The 17975-nt window shown below is 38.3% G+C and overlaps 1 long non-coding RNA gene across 1 annotated transcript; it reads left to right on the forward strand.

Moving 5' to 3' along the window:
• The first annotated feature begins 7442 nt into the window (after positions 1 to 7442).
• On the forward strand, positions 7443 to 10170 carry LOC138741705 (uncharacterized). Its single transcript, XR_011343685.1, has 2 exons — positions 7443 to 7776; positions 9883 to 10170. It is a non-coding gene; the product is annotated as an uncharacterized lncRNA (long non-coding RNA).
• The last annotated feature ends 7805 nt before the right edge of the window (positions 10171 to 17975 follow it).

The following is a 17975-nucleotide window of genomic DNA, read 5'->3' on the forward strand; positions in this document are numbered from 1 at the left end:
AAACATGTACATCAAACTGCAAGAGAAAGAGAACGAGGAAACAAGCTGTAAACCCAAACAAAAGTGGGAACAGATCTAAACATAAAGGTAAAGAATGAAACATGGGAAAAGCTATGCTCCGGAACTATGAGAAATACAATAAACACGAGGTTACACATGATACAATATAATTGATTACACAGGCTATACACCTCGCCCCAAAAGTTAAATAAATGGGTCCCAAGAGTATCAGACAGATATTTTTGTTATAAGAAGGAAACGGGAACAACAATAAATGCAATTTGGGCATGTGAGAAAGTGGAAAAGTTTTGGGAAGATCTAACTCAGGTATTAAATAAAATTACAAAAAGCAACATACCAAAAAATCCAGAGATCTATCTTCTAAGTAACATAAGAAGTAAAGAACTTGGACTCGACTTGGATGGAGCACAAAAAAAGATTTATTATGATAGCCCTAGCTGTAGCAAAAAAATGTATTATGTCAACCTGGAAATTAGAAGATAGCCTGAGAATACAGCAATGGTACATAAAAATGAATAAATGTATTCCATTGGAAAAAATAACATATAATTTAAGAAATAACATCACAGTATTCGAACAAATTTGAGAACCGTACATGGAACACAACAGAGAAGTCCTACCGTGGACCTCCACCGCCTAAAATGACAGAAGGAGAAGAAGACAAAATGAACTGACCCAGTGTGTAAAAGTTGAAGACACAATTTTCTTGTTTATTTTCATTGTGTGGTGACATTGTTTAATGGGTTTAATGTATCTTATAGGTTGAACATTGAGTGGGTGGGGAGGTGGGGTGAAGCAGGGAGGGAGGGGAGGGGGGTAAAAGGGGAGAAAATGACACTGTGTATATTCAAGAGGGAAATGTTTGTGTGTATTTTGGTTAGTATGGTTCATAGTGTGAAAAATTGTAAAAAAAAATTTTTAAATTCCTGCACATTCCTTTTTAGACTGCTTATGTAGCAGCAAAATTCCTTGATTGTGCTGTTACATCCCTGCAGCCTAAAAACCATAAATGTTTTAGGACTGAGACCTTTGCTGGGAATGTTGACAAACAGGTACGCTGAGGGTGGGTGGTGATGGGGTGGAGGAGAGGAGTGAAGAAGGTGAAGCGGAGGATATAGTTGGGAGGACAGAAAAAAGCTTTGAAGTGATGGTGGGAGAGGGCAGAGGATAGCTCTCTGAAAGGAAAAGAAAGGGAAGAGGGTGGGGATCCAAAGGAAAGGAGACTGAGGGCTGTAGAGAGAGAGAGAGAGTCTGGGATCAGGTTTAATGGAAATTGGAGAAAATTGAAATTGATATTTATTTGGAGAGTAGCAAGATAGGATTAAAAGTGTCATTCCTCCAATTTGTAGCTGTCCTCGATTTGACAGTACAATGGTGGTTGTGAGTGAAAATGGCTAACCATTTGAGAGGGTTTCTGCAGCACTTTTGTATATTCCTCTGAACCAGATTTTCTAGATTAACATCAAAATTTATCACATTTTTTCAATCATGCTCCCCTATGGAGAGGGTGCAGCATATACCATAAGACATAGGAGTGAGCTAGGCCAGCCCATCGCGCTTGGCCTGCCAATCATGGGAAAAAGTGTTAATTATGCAATTGGTCTATCCAAGACATTTTCTTCAATAAATATTATTTAAAGCAGAAAACTTGAAATCTAAAGTAAATTTGATATTTAAAATATACACTGAGTTTCATTTCTGCAATCTGTTCAATCATTCCTGATTTCTAAACTTGCTTTCTGCATTGGAGTGTAACAATGAATAAATTATACAAACATCTCTAGTTTTGCTCTGTGATGTAGATGCTAATAATTTTCAGATTTTTCTTTTCTATCATATTGGTGTTGCAATCCTTGTATTTTATATGATTGACAACAGATCAGTTGCAACAAACAATCCTGCAAACTAAAGGAAATAGCTCTTTTGCTTTTGCTTCACATTAAAATCACACATACATTTGCCATAGGCAAATTTCTGCAGATGGTGGAAATCTGCAAACAAAAATTCTGAAAATGCTGGCAAGTGATTTGGTCAGATAGCTTCTCTGGGGAGATAAGCAGTGTTAACAATGCAACATGATCGCATTACATTTTGATGAAAAGGTCACTAAATTCTCTCTCTGAAGTTGTGGCCTGCTCTGTTGAGAGAAAAGTCTCTTCTAATTCATTGCTGTGAAATCTCCAATCATTCAATATTAAAAAAATTTTCCCTCAGACTAAATGTAGTTGACCCCCCCCCCAACAACTTCTCTGCACTTATTTCCATATTTATTGCTGCAGACCTTTCAGTCCCGCACAATAATATCCACCTTTAATTACCCACTTCTTTCATGCATTCTCACACAATGTTAAATTTAGACATACAGTGGTGACTGGCTCATGAACACATGCCACCTAATGATGCCCAATTGACCTGCAACCCTGACTCATTTTGAAAGGGAGTTGGAAACCAGAGCACCCAGAGGAAACCCACACAGACATGGGGACAATGTGCAAAGTCCTTACAGACAGTTCCGGATTTGAACATGGGTCGCTGGTGCTGTAGTGGTGTTGAGCTAACTGCTGCACTAACTGAGGAACCCTCTTCATACTTCACAGAATTCATCCACAAGGAATTCATCCATTGGCTCTGAGGAAATGCATTTTACTTCAATTGTAAAGATTATTTTAGTTACCAAATAAAATTAATCATGTACTGTGGCAACTTGATCCCATATTCGAATTTACACCCATAACATTAGATGAAAGAAGTTAGCTTATTAAATTGACAATCATTTACCAAGTATGTGTTTGTGACATTTTAGATATTTTTTTGGGCCATCTAAGACCTCATAGAACAGTTAGCATAGCAGTTCGCACAATGCTTTACAGCACCAGTGATCTGGGTTCGAATCCGATGCTGTTTCTAAATAGTTTACACATTCTCCTTATGTCTGCATGGGTTTTCTTCAGGTGCTCCAGTTTCCTCCCAACCTCCAAAATTTGTAGGTTAATTGGTATCTATGATGGCATGGGCTCATGGGTCAGAAGGGCCTGTTACTATATGTACCTCTTCTTTCTCTTTGGCTTGGCTTCGCGGACGAAGATTTATGGAGGGGGTAAAACTCCACGTCAGCTGCAGGCTCGATTGTGGCTGACAAATCCGATGCGGGACAGGCAGACACGGTTGCAGCGGTTGCAGGGGAAAATGGGTTGGTTGGGGTTGGGTGTTGGGTTTTTCCTCCTTTGTCTTTTGTCAGTGAGGTGGGCTCTGCGGTCTTCTTCAAAGGAGGTTGCTGCCTGCCAAGATGCACGGTTTGAGGTGATATCAGCCCACTAGCGGTGGTCAATGTGGCAGGCACATAATTTAAATTAAAAAGTTGAAAGTAGGAGCTGGGAGCATGGAGAATGTATTTGGATTGGTTTTCGATTACACAATTTAATGTCTAACACCTGTCTAACACTACATTGCAGAAATTCTGCTCAGTACTCCAGTTTCTAAGTATATTTGGCAAAAAAAATTCCATCCATTGAAACAGCAGTTAAATATACACTCCCCAGCAGTTTGGGTACTTTGTGATGTTTGCATTGATAGCTGAGGTGCCAGCTTTGAGATTGATTCTGTTTATACATTATTGGCCTTGATAAACTTTATCTGATCTTCATGGGTACTATTTCTTGCCAGTTTGATTTGGACAAAGGACACTTGGAGAAAGATGAGCAAGTGTCTCTGTGATCAGCTAAAGAAGCATCTGAAGCATTCAATGTCAGCAGATGCCTTTAGAAGGGCTTGTCCGGTGCACAGAATTTATGGGCCAAGGTTTCTTCAGGAAGCAGCAGTAGCCTGTTGGAACAAGAGCTCCTGGCAAAGTGATCATGCCTTTTTATTTGTTTCCTTTCAGTTTACCACATGGGACAGTAGCTTTTTCTCACATCCTGTATTAAGCATTGCACTCCCAATTGATTTCAGTCCTCAAGGCAAGAGAATTACAAGATTTCTAATAGAGTCTGGCTTCCTCTGCTTTCTGCACATTATGTCACCGGGGCAAAGATATATCTTGCACTCTATTAATGTTCAGCCCTTCTCCTGTCACAAGTTGCAGTCACAATAATTTTACGCTGTACCATGAACTGCTGTCCTCCCAAAGGTAAGTCTCAACTCTATATCTCCCAGGAATGTCACTGGGTAATTGCTGTGAGAAAAGCTATGGATGCACCATTCAATTGGACGTATTCTTAGAATGAGATTCCTGAGTCATAGAGATTATTGTATTTGGAGCAGGCAAGGAAGACTTGAAGAAAAGAAGAAACAATAGAGAAAGACACAAGTTAATTACTTATTGATTCCATTTACTAACTCAGGTATTAAGTAAAGTAGTGGTGATTCAACTGGACTTCAGATATGATCTATTGATCTGGAGACCTGAGTTCACATCTGCCAACAGGAAATTTAAGTTGAGTTTTTTTTAATTGTAAAAGGAACACCATAGTTAAGATAAATATGCAGCTGCTCTTTCTCAAGCTGTTGGGAGAGAAACAAAGTTCCAACTTAACCCATTGGTCACAATGCACCAAGTTTGACAAAGGTAGATAGTTCTGTATTATGAATTGTTTCTCTCTTCTCAAGTTCTGCTTGACTTGTTGAGCATACCAGAATTTTCTGCTATTGATTAGATATTCAATGGGCACTCCAGTGCAATTGTTCCTGAGACTAGCATTCCCAGATGATGTGCTGCCTCCGTGATGTCACTATCACAGATGCTTGGAGCAGGTACAGAACATTCTGAAAGGTGCACTTGAGTTAATACAAATTACATAGAAATGTTATAAATTGAATAGTTTTCCACACATTGTACATTGAAAAGCTTTGTTTTACATGATATCCAGGCAAGTTAATCCATGCTTAATACAAGTAATGCAATAATAAAGCAAAAATGTGGAGCATACAATGTGGGGTACACTTTTTGAGGGTCTGATAACAACAGGAAAGGAAAAGTTTTGCAAATATGACAGGCATCAAGTGGAAAGACTGCTGGGAATGCATTAAATCTGGATGACATCTAAAACCTTAATTTACAAGTAAGGTAGCCAGATAATGTTCAAATACTGAGTGAATGAGGCACTTTGAATGAGGGGTATGATTACACTTGAGACAGGGATTTTCTGTTTTATTATTGTTTAATAGACTTGTTTACTTATAATATCGTTTTAATGATCAAATCTGTGCAATCCCTGTCTCCAAAATAACTCAAATCCTCTGAACTCTGAATTCAAGCATTTTAATTTACGAGGAATTAGAGCCGAAATACCTCTTGAATTCAGTTGTGATGGTAGAAGGTTTCTGCTTCTGCAAGATGTCAATCAGGACATCATCAGGATGCTGCAGAAAACAAAGTGTTGGTTCACTTATTTTGTTTTAAAGACGATGTATTTCTTCTCTTTTCTGCTGTCAGCAGAGTTAACAGTCAAACCATCTTCCAAACTTGTAATGACTGACAACTGACACAGAACTAAGCAGAAATGAGACCTGACTGGTTCATTTGCTTGTTCTGTCCATCTCAGCCCCACTCATTCTCATTCTTCCATGAGAATAAAATTTCCATCAGTATCCAAGCAGAGTCTCATTAGGGAGTTCTATCATCTTTTTTTTTTCTGTTCACTGTACAGCCACACATATTTTATGTGTACATTAAAAACCTGTGCCTGTGCAACTGCACTGAATAGAAAGAAGTATTTGCAAAAAAAAAGATTTTTTTTAATATCAGATTAAAAATCTCTGGTCTTTTAAGTGTCACATTTAGATCAGCCCAACTGTGAGCATGGAAAGAAAACATAACCTGGAACTCAGCATGGGGAAACTAAAGCTTGGAGATGGTGTCAGGCCTAAAGGTAGATGCAAAAGTGAGAAATGGGTGTGACCTTGATGAAACAAAAATATACAGGAGGCTATGAATTCAATTCGAACCAATGAAAGATATCTAGATATTGAGGAGTTTCTCAATGTAATCAGCTACGATTTAAATATCTGAGCAGATAGGGTGGGCTGAATGGCCTAATTATGCTCTAATCACATCCATTCAGGATGTAAAAGTTGATAGTGAACTGACTCACTTTCCAATCATATGGAAAGCAAAGGTTTGCACTCTGTGAAAATCACTCACAGTCCCTGTTGAGAAATTTAAGATTCTAATTCATCACACACCATTACCTTTAAAGTATAGTTCTGGAGCACAAACTGAAACTGTTTCCATGATTATTATCATTCAAGTAAAGAGAGCATGCAGCAAACAGCTATTATTCTGCTGACTGCAAACATATATTGAAGTACGAGAGTAACAGGGGAGATTTTATTGGAACGTTTTCACGCAGGGTGTCTAATTCCCAAAATATAAGTCATGAAAGTCCCAATGTACTTTCAGTACCTCCTGGATATTGTAAAAATTGGTAATGTAATAATCAGTGGACAGCATTCCTGGAGGCAGAGCCCTGGGTCAACATTAGTCTGATGTGTAGCAACTTTCAGCTTTATGCTCTCACCTAATTTGCATCCGCCTCAGGGTAAGGTAAAAGCAAAAGAGACACCCTGAGCACATAGCAGCATTAAAAAAAAACAACTGAGGTACAAACAGATTCCTCAAAACTTCTTCAACAGTTTATCTTTCAAGTAAAACATTACTTAAACTTTCAATCATTGCTTTCATTCAAAATTGCCATTGTGAATTCAGTTTAAGTCACAATGCAAACTCATGGTGCTGTTAAGAATGGGTGTGGATCCCAACATAATCTCTTACCAACATGAAAAAGAAAGTAAACATCAGACACCTGGAGAATGCAGCAATAAATTACAAGCTGTTTGATACCCTTTATATGAAATAGTCATTGAAGTAGAGCTAAGCTTCATTGTCTAATCCCCACCCTTCATGTCAGTCTGCTGTTTAGTCTTTGATTTTAATTGAAATAAAGCCTCAATACCCTATATCTGTGGCCGTAGGTATGCTTCAAGGATGCCAAATGATTCATCAGCTATTTCTTTGGCTACCTACATTTTTCAATTGGATTTAAATCTGGTTGAGAGCAAGGCAAAGCAACATCTGCAGAACATATTTTTTTTTGAAAAATTCGGACATACAGCACTGTAACAGGCCAATTTAGCCTGACAAGTCCATGCCGCTCAATTTGCAGCCATTAACCTACAGCTCAGTATGTTTTTCTTGTAGGGTGGGATGAAACTGGAGTCCATGGAGAAAACCCACACAGACAGGGGAGAACATACAATCTCCTTACAGATAGTGTAGGATTCGAACCAAGGTGCAGTGCCAATCACTGGAGCTGTAAAGTCATTGCACTAAACCACTACATCAACCTTGCCACCCTATTATGAGGTAATGCAGCAAAATCAAGGAACTGGAGGGAAATATTTTTAAAGCAATGTGTAGTGAGAATTTAGAAAGACCTGCCTGATGGGGTACTAGAGATAGCTTTAACATTGAACCTGAAGCAGATTTGGAAGGGTCCAGCCAGAGAAAGAAATTGTGAGAATGTGGGGGGGGACATCCAATGATTGAAGGCAAAAGGATTTCACTTTGAAAGAGCAGCATTGATTATTAGGAACCAACAATTTTCCCCTGTACTAACTCAAGCATATATACTGACATATGAGTTTGAGTTTACATCCACCCATGACCATGGTGTGAAGTGACTTCCCGCATGAATATTCTCAGTTCTTCTTGGTGCACCAGGAACCTCTGCTGTGGGAGGCTTAATGATTCTACTACAAGTAGGATGCAATTTGTTTTCTTTTATTAACTCAGTGCATGAAATATATGGCATTATTTTCCTCCCCCACTGTCATAAAATACTTTAAATATTGGCAATGTACATACATTACCAATATAATTTGTACATTTTGTCATCTTCTGTACTATTCCATGACATTGTATGTATTCCGACCAGACAATTATCCTGTTCTGTATGTCTGGATAAATAGTGCACTCTATTGCCCACAAACTGTCTTGAGTCTTGGCTGTAGCCAGGATCACTGCAGTGTCTACCTAAAACCTTCCATTGGAAATCATGAATTTGTAGAATAAAGTAGTGCCTTTAACTAATGGCATTATGACAGCTGCCTGGAAGGTAGTCTTCTCTCATTCTGTGCTTGTGACTCCAGAGAAGTCAAATGCTCAGAGAAGAGATTACCCTATGGATTTGGGTAATTATTCAGTGCTCTGTGCAGGCTAGAGAAAAAAAAAGGCTGCAATTATTTGTCTGAACCGACAATGATGGTCCTTGCTTTGTGTTGTACATTGTAGCTTGATGTATGCCGTGCATGTCATCTGTACTGTCTTGTCTCAGGGGTAGTGGTGTTCACATGGACTTCTCATAGAGTGCCTGAGGAAGTATTTTGCTGCGGGTCAATTTGTAGCATCCAACAGGATTTATTTACAGACTTTTTCATAAATGCCATAACTCTGTACAAACAGTGCTCCTTAACACTGACCATGTGTGGCTTATTCTGCAGGTATGGGTGACTAGTTGCAGAGGATTTGCAAATACTACCATTGGAATACATGCATAAACTGGTGCTATTAAATATTCAAAAGATTTTTAAAAATATAAAAACCAAACCAAGGAAACCTATCGTGTTTGCATAAAAGTGAACCAAAATAATCTCCTTAACTCTTTGGATTACAATTTGGCCTTTAGTTCTATGTTGCAATATAAGATGTCTGTTTGAATGCCCCCTTCTATTGCCAGGATCATCCTACCCATGACATTGAATACTCAGAACTTATTTTCATTGTGAAGTGAACTTGGTCTCAATGAAGTCTAAACCAGAATGTCCACTCCGAAAACTCCAGTCAAAACTCAACGACTGATCACAAATATTGCTTAAACTGATGCTGTCAAGTTGTTCTTAATATTGTGAATTACTAGTGAGAACGAACTTTCTTGTTGTAGATATCAAATGGTGCCAATAAGTTTAAAATGACCACAGGAATAAGGAAGGATCTACATACTTTCAAAGTCCTTGATCCAAAAATTATTTGTGAAATCAATATTGACCGACCAGATGGCCTTCTATACCTATTTCTGATGTTCTTATGGTTATCAATTAGTGATGCTTAATTTTAACATGTTCCAAGAAGTAACTGTGTATATTGCTAGATACAGACAAAATCTCCTGTGTTCACATGGTGTACAACCCTCCCAATTCCAGTAATTGCAATCTGTAGCACTGTTCACAGATTTTATTTTAGAACATCAAACTGCTGGTTTAATTACAGTACCCTAGAGTTCTAAAAATTTTTTTTGAATTAGAATCTTTAAGATGTAAGATCTTAATTAATGGATGATAAATCTTTAAATATGCAAGGAATTACATGATTCATTAAATAATGGTCTGATCTATAGTTTTGTACATCCATCCACAAAACACCCAGTCTGCCAAATGGACCAGCAGGGCACCCATTTTTCTATTTTGTGCCTCATTCCAAATCAAACATGAAACATTTAAAATTACTCACACTGCTTGGCAAATCAAGTGACAAAGTGCACAGTGGAAAAAATTGCAGTTTGAATTTTGGGCCTTCAAATGGCGATGATATGGTGAAAACACAAGCAAATTAGGCCCTGCTGATCTTGCTAACACTGGGGAAATCATACTGGGGAATTCAAGCATTGGTTGCAGAAAATCTTCTTCAGCAAAGTGCTCTATACAACAGGATCCATCAAGTTCAGCAGGTTTTAATTGAAATTGATTCAGTGGTGAGAACTGTACTTATTCACTTGAGTGAGGAAATAAATTTCTTGATGCATTTCAGTAATTGCTATGTCTGTAGCTGAGATTATATTCTGCAATTATCCCTTTCATGCCTATTTCCAGATAGAATTCCATGCTTTCAGGGTCAGTCCACAAGACCTCGAGCAAGACAGTATTGTAAGTGAAACATCAGACAGAAGATGTCCTACAAGTGACCATCTGGCTTGTAGTGATATGATTATATGTACTGGCTGGCCTGCCCTCCAGGTGTCCTCCTGCCTTGGCTCTTCCCTTAGTCCTGCCCATGTGACCCCAGGCCATAAAGGTCGAGTCCCCTCTCCTTTCCGCTCAATCCTAGCCTTGGACCTGGGCCAGCAGTCTCTAGTACAATAAAGCCTATCATTCCCCTCAGTCTTTGTCTGTGTCATTGTTGGGGCTACTGAGAGTGCCCAACATGGCTAATATCGTGTCTATGACTGACTGCAGAGCAAAACCAAATGAGGCGTGACTTCCTTATAGAATTGACAAGCAAGATCAGTAGAAACTGCAGACTTAGACCACACAAAAAGGCATTGCTGACTGCAGCTGAAAAAGTGACAATTCATTTGTCTCAGGCTTGTAAATAGACCATGAGATGACACACTTTAGAGACATGACATCGCCTATTCAAAAGGTGAATTCATTGACTTCATGCGTAACAGCAGCACAAAGCACACAACGGATTTTCCCAACAATGGCAGTGACTTTTGTGCAGCTGGTTTATGTGCAACAGGATTGCTAAGTGTCTCCATTTACAGCTATCCCATGATTTCAAATGTATAACATTTAATGTAAAATCTGGAGCAAAGAGCTTGGAAGCTACTGTTCTTTTATTTTATTTTCTCAATGGTACAAGGATGACTGAAAACACCCACAACACCTTGGGTGTTCCAACTCAAAGCTCGTTTGACATGCAAAAAATTTGAATGTTCAATTCATATGTTGCAGATTTTTTTTCAGATTGCAGGTTTATTGTCAGAGTACACAAATGTCATCACATACAATCCTAAGATTTATTTCCCTGCAGGTGAAGCAGAATTACCACTTCTTGGAAGTGCAAAAAAAATGTACACCGCATATTCATGTAAACAAATAAAGAACTGTAAACAGATAATGAACTTCAATAAAACTGACTATGCAATGCAGAGAGAGTTAAAAAAAACAATAAAGTGCACAAGTAAGAGTCCTCAGATGAGTTTGTTGAGTTGGCTGTTGAAGAGTCTGATGGTGGAGGGGCTGCAACTGTTGCGAGTCTTGTGGCACCGATATCTCTTTCCTGAAGGCAGCAGCAAGAACAGAGCTTGTGCTGGGTGGTGTGGATCCTTGATGAGGGCTGCTGTTCTCCGATGGGAGCGTTCCTTTTGATGTTCTGGGATGTGCCAACTACTTTTGGAGGACTGTGATGTAGCCGATCAGCACACAGCCATAAAGTTGTAATGGACTGAAGGGAAGCTCATGATTTTTTTTAAATGTATTTCTTGCATGAAAAATTAAATTAACCATAAATTTCGGTGTCGTCCATGGACCTTTTTTTTTTAACCAGCATCCATTATGGCAGGTGAACATTCAAAATGTTCCATGTTAACCTGTGCTATCAATGACAGTGCCAAGTAATTCTTAGAGACTGCAGTCCAGGAAGCAGCGAGAACTATTTCAATTAATATTTTAAACATTTTATGGTGTACTAGTCAAAGAATAAGTTCAGATAGAACATTTCAATGAGGTAGTAATTTAGATAAAAGATCAAATGTATCATTTTAAAATCCAGACAAGTCAACCAATCAATTGTAAAGAGGGAAGGGCAAAAATACAAACAAAGTTGCAGGGCATAGCATTACAATAACCAAATATGCAGTGAAATTTGCCACATAAAATTTCAAAAAAAGTGCAATATTAATTAAAAAAATCAAATCAAAGGTCCAATTATATTGAAATAATGTTGACCTCTTATTTCTATGTTAAAATATAAGGTGTCTATTTGAAAAATAATCACAATACCCCCCTTCTTTATAATGCATTGATCAGCCATACAGCCCCTCAGAACATTCTTAAAGACTTCTCTGTGGCCATAATTAGAAATTATTGCTTTTGAATGAAAAGATTTGTTAAGTGATCATTGATAGACAATCAAAATTCACACATATCAGAATGTGTGCCATTTTCAAATGGAAATACTTTATAAGTTTATTAGCTCATTGATTTCCATTGTACTCTAGAGAAAAAAAAAAGTAGTCCAGTTCTTGTTGGAGCAGAAGACACCATCAGTAACATAAATGCTCATATTTTTGTCTGATTTTACAGTCCAGGGGAATGTAAAAAAGAATATACAGTGGAAATCTTTTTGCTCAAAATCATGCAGACCAGCTTGATTCCATTTTCACCTCCAGATGCCGTGAGAAATCAGTGAAAGTATTAACAGACACATCCCTCCGATCAAGCAGAAGACATATTTTTTTCAAAACGTGCACCTTCAGATTAAAGGATGGTTTCTTTCCATGGAGTTTAATAGGTAAAATTAAATCAAACCCAGCTATATCCTGCACTTTTGTTTATTGTAACATCATCTCCTGCACTTTTGTTTTTATTCATTTACTATTTCTTGTACAAGACATGCATCAATTTTCCTGACTAGCTCACAAAACAACATTTTCACCGTGTCTCACTACCTGTGACACTATGTAATTTATTTCAAAATAAATTGGTATAACATTAGATTTAATGAAGTGAACTATTAATATTAAAGTGCATAGCAAGCATACTGCTTCATTCTGTTGGTGAAGAATCTTTTTGCATCTTATTGCTATCTCATATCAATTTATTTTTGCTTCATTATTTCATAAAGAGAAGCAAGGAAACTATGATGGGACAAACCACTGGAGTTCTGCACTGCCAGTAACAGATATGAATCACAGCCAAAAGGTGGTCAGTTTAATGAAGTCCTTTGGCAGGTGTTGAACTTCTGAGACCTGGATCTCCTGTCTTAGATTAGCAGTCTACTTCTTCTTACAGTGATACAGACTCCACTGAGGCTTTTAGTGATCTGGCTTGCTGAATTAAAGGAAAATCCGAGGATAGGACAAAGAAGTCCAGTTCAGTCTGGGAATTCAGGAACAATGGGTTGAAAGGCACCAAAGATTTCTCTACAAAGTAGGGCAACAGAGGTGAATGGGTCATTAGGTGGGCAAAGACCTTGGGAATTGGAAATATCTTGAGTGAGATTGTTATCCAGGGGACATGTATTAAAATGAAATGAGATGGAATCTAAATGTACAAATCGACAAATAAAGTCAATGTGTACTTCAAAAAAGGGATTATTTTATCTTAGAGTGTACCATGACGAACTAGGACATTGCAATCCTTATTTTCAGCCTTAAGTGATGAATATTGCAAAGAAATTGGCTTATGCCCTATAATTACCTCTATCTGCTTTTAGTTATGTCTGCATGAGATGGAAAGCTTCTTAATGATATTTCAAACAGTTGGGCTACAATAGAGTGTCATGCAGCTGTTTGCAAGCCCACTTGACTTAATGCAACACGTAGCCAGGAACAAAATTCAACATAGCTTATGAGTGGTTGCTTTCCATATGTTCAAATGAAGAGTGCTGATTAAAAAAAGTACTTTGAACATTGGCTATTCTTAATGTAAACAAAAATGCTTGGCAGTTTTAGTTGTTAGTGGGCTGAAGGGTTTTCACAGTAGAATATATCACAAGTCACACAAAAATGCCTTCCTCCTCACACACAAAAAAAATGAAGGCTCATGAATTAAGAACCAGACATAGACAACCTTCATAATAATTCTTAACTTTATGAATCAGACCTCAGCAGTAAATAAGGAGAGCTGTATGGTAGACAAGGAAAGAAGATCTCACCAAAGTTGTGCCCTGACTATTGGTTGTACTGTGGAATGAGATGCAAATCCACCTTGTTGCCAGTAATTGACATCCATGTGAGCAGGAAGCCATTGGTGCTTTACCATCGGTGGTCATGAAATTGTGAGAGATGGGAAAATTGACCTAAAATTATGAACATGGAAGAAACTAAAGTTCATCAGTAAAATGGCTGTAACCAGTTCAAACAGGATAAGCTTGGGGCTTAGGATGCAGGAAAGCAGAGTCAGCACGATTAACATAAGAATCTTCTAGTCTTTGTGACAAGACCATAGGACTAAGATAAGGAATGGTAAGGTACAATAGAATGTAGGAAGTTGAGGTAGTCTGGATCAGATAAGGGTCTCCTAGCCCTGGACAGAAGTACCAAGTCATACATTTCTAATTAGCTAACCATACACAGATTTATACATATGAAATTAGCCAACCCTAGATAGAATGAGTCAACTCTGCATATCAAGAGACTGTAGCCCTGAGAATCAGGAAGGTGTGAATAAGGACAATAACATGAAGGGACACCGACAGGATACCCCCCCTGGTCCTCCAAGTATTCTGAAATTGCACGTAGGCAGGCAGGATTGCCTAATGCCAAACCTCTCCAGCAGGAGGCAGAAGAATGTAAGGGGGAGGGTATTCCTACACTGAAATCAACTGTATAAAAGTTGGGTGAGCCCCAGTGTCTGTGTGTATTCCCAGGGTAAGGGGAAGCACCCAACTTTGCATTGTTGTAGTAATAAATGTTCTTTGTTCTCAATTTTTGTCTCGAGCAATTTCTTTAAAGGTACTTTAATTCCTAACAAAGTCTAGTCACATGCCCTTTCCCTCCGAGCAATAATTGCCAAGTTGTCCAGGATCTGGCACAGGGTTAGTCTGTGGTACTCAATTGGGAATTAAGCAGACCCACCAGTGTTTTGATGAATTATGCCTGCTGCAGCCACAACGTCATTGTGATTCATTCTGTTTCTGCCATAACTGTATCCTACACAATTAAATGCCAAAATTGAAGCTGGTTAAGCTGCAGTAACTGATTCCAAATCCTTCTTCCCACATGTGATCAATACTTTATTTCATTCCCTTCAATAATCCTTCTTTAATTGTGTTATAACTAATAGATGTGGAAGCAATTTAAATCACTTCGATCACCTTGACATGGATAATTAAAATCCATTAGTATTATGTTTAGTACAAATACGCTATGTATTTCATGATATGTATTTGCAACTTCACCCCATCTCCTGGTGATGTGGATTGCATTCAATGTTTTTCTTCATTTCCTTTTAAAATAATGATGCATATCAATCTCCCACCTTTTTTCAGCTTCCTGGTGTTACACTCATACCTTTCACAGATCTTCTGGTTCTACCATTTCCTTTTCCTCTGTCAAAATTTTGCCACCAAAAATATTGAATCCTCACAGCTGTGCAAACATGACTTCTGCAGGGACTGCACTGGAGCTGTGCATCAACCTTCATTTTAACCGCTTGCTACATTCAGAAATAAATCATGCAATCCCAAGTTTTTTTTTAAATTGATCCCCTTTCAACTTTCCTCATTGCTTTTCCCCAAACAATGGCTACATCCAGTTTGACAAAAGGTTCTGTACATTTGGGGTGGTGGGGTGGGGGAAAGGGAGAAAATATGAAAAGGTGACAAAGTAGAATTTGATAAGGAACTGCCAACCCAAAGAACGTCTCAAGTTTTCTCATGTAGCAATGTTCAAAAATGCTGGAGAAACTCAACATCCAAGGGAAACCTATGTTTCAAAAACACATTTCCCCTGGATGCTGTGTGACATGCTGAGTTTCTCCAGCATGTTTGTGTATTGTGCTTGACCCCAGCATCTGCAACCTTTTTTATTTAACTCCTTTGACTTTTCTTTTCCTACCTTAGGTGACAAATTTGTTACCAATATCCATTAGAAAGCCCACAGATATGTTCGCTCTCTTGACCCTGTAAAAACTCTTTTCCATTGTCACTGTTTCTCTGTTCCTGTTATGAAGCTGAGGCTTTCCATGACATTGCATTTGAAATGCCTTCATTCTTCCCTAACTCTAGCTTTCCCTCTCCCTTCGATGACAGGGCTTTCAATCATGTTGCTTCAAACTTTGTACTTTGAAAATGCCATAAGAATGAAGCACAATGGATTTACTTTGAAGTAAAGTGGAATACAAAGACAGGTTTCACTATAAAGCCTAATTTGGACAAAACATTAATTTGTCTTTGGTGTAAGAATTCAAAAGCACTAACATTGGGGGGGAGAAAATCACTGAATCAGAGGTGTAAAATGCATATATCAAGACAAAGAGAAGTCGTCAAAAATTAAAGTAACTAATCAACAGGCTTGTTTCTGCAATTTGCTTCATGTAAGTAAATCATTAATTCACACAATGCATGTGTATCCTTCTAGAGTTCTTGCACTGCATTTATTATCCTGTGCCGTGGTGCCATCAGCTGCTCTGTCAGGGAATGTGTGATCCAAAGTCATGAATGGAAAATGTGTAAACAAAAGGCTAACATGATTATTTAGAACTAATTTGATATATTGCTGAAAATAATGCAACATCGTCCATTATTGTATTTAATTGACTGGTTCCTTCTCTCTTGACTGACTGACTGACGATACACATGTTATGCTGGGGTCAGATATTTCATCTGGAATTCAGGAATCTTGTCTCAAAATGTCTCAAATTAACATATCATGAAATTTGCTATTTTTGTATCATCGTGCAAACATCCATCTTACAACATTACTGTTAAAAATAATGGTGTACAAAAATGTAGGGCAGTGTCTTTGGTTCATTGATTATTCAGGAATCTGATGGCAGTGGGGAAGAATCTGTCTTTGTCCCATTGAGCACTCTTCTTTAGGCTCCTGTACCTTTTCCCCAATGGTAACAGAGTGAAGAGGGCATGTCCATGGGTGGTGAGGGTCTCTGAGGATAGAAGCTGCTTTTTTAAGACACCACCTCATGGAGATATATTTGATGGAGTGAATTTTGATGCCTGTGATGTCGCAGGCCGAGTTAACAATCCTTTGGAGTTCATTCTTGTCCTGAGAGTATGCGCCTCCATACCAGACAATGATGCAACAAGCCAGAATGCTCTCCATGGTAAGCTTCTATAAGTTTACAGAAGTCTTCGGTGACATACCGAATCTTCTCAGACACCCCACGAAGTATAGTTGCTGATGAGGCTTCTTTGTGATTGCATCGGAATGGAGGCTCCAAGACATATCCTTGGAGATATGGACACCCAGGAATTTGAAGTTCTTGATCCTCTCCACTACTGAGCCCTCGATAAGGACTGGGTCATGTTCCCTTGACTTTCTCCTGAAGTCCACAATCATCTCCTTGGTTTTGCTGATGTTGAGGACAAGGTTTCTGTCATTACACCATTCAACAAGCTGATCTATCTCTCTCCTGTATCCTTCCTCATTTCTGTTTTGATTCTGACAACTGTGGTGTCATCGGCAAACTTGTAGATAGCATTGGAATTGTGCCTGGCCACGCAGTCATGGATGTATAATGAGTAGAGCAGTGGTGCATCCTTGGGGTGCACCTGTGTTGATAATCAGTGAGGAGGAGACGTTGATTCCAATTCGTACTGATTGTGGTTATCCAATGATCAGCGTTGTGGAGATGCTAGATAAATAGTTCAATCCTCGCTGCCATTCCTCTGAGAAGGTAAAATAAAACAATATTTGCTTCAAGGTAATTTATGGAATATTGAAGCTATCGATTCAGACCACACAAAAAAAAATAATGTTATACCCATGCATCACTATAAGCTGGTCACATCAATTCGATAGAAATAAAAAAGTAAGAAGATAATTAAATTGGCCAAAACCTGTTTTAGAATGGAACCCCTTTACAGTAGTTCAGCTTAATCATTTCAGATTCAGAACAGATTTCATCTTCAAAGTATTCAGAGTGTATGTTAATCATTGTAAATATGATATTACTATTTGAAATAATGAAATCACTAAAAAAAATTAAGAAATCAGAATTTTTTTCTCTCTGTTTGGTGTTTGTAGAGCTCATCAAAAGAACCAAAGACTTGTTGATCCAAACCAAGGCTTTTATTAGCAAAAGTCAGGAGCTCTTCACAGGTGGCCGACCAGTCCAGAATGATCTGACCTGGCTAGGGACACAACCCTTTAAGGCCCAGACAGTAGGCGTGGCTAAGCTCTCAGCCAATCGCTGTAAGCACAGTCATTACACTCTAGATACTGTAACTATATACATTGGTGATAGGTCTGTGCTATCAGTGTTCAAACATATCAATT

Source organism: Narcine bancroftii, chromosome 8 (genome assembly GCF_036971445.1).
Source record: "Narcine bancroftii isolate sNarBan1 chromosome 8, sNarBan1.hap1, whole genome shotgun sequence".
In the NCBI taxonomy this organism is placed as follows: domain Eukaryota; kingdom Metazoa; phylum Chordata; class Chondrichthyes; order Torpediniformes; family Narcinidae; genus Narcine; species Narcine bancroftii.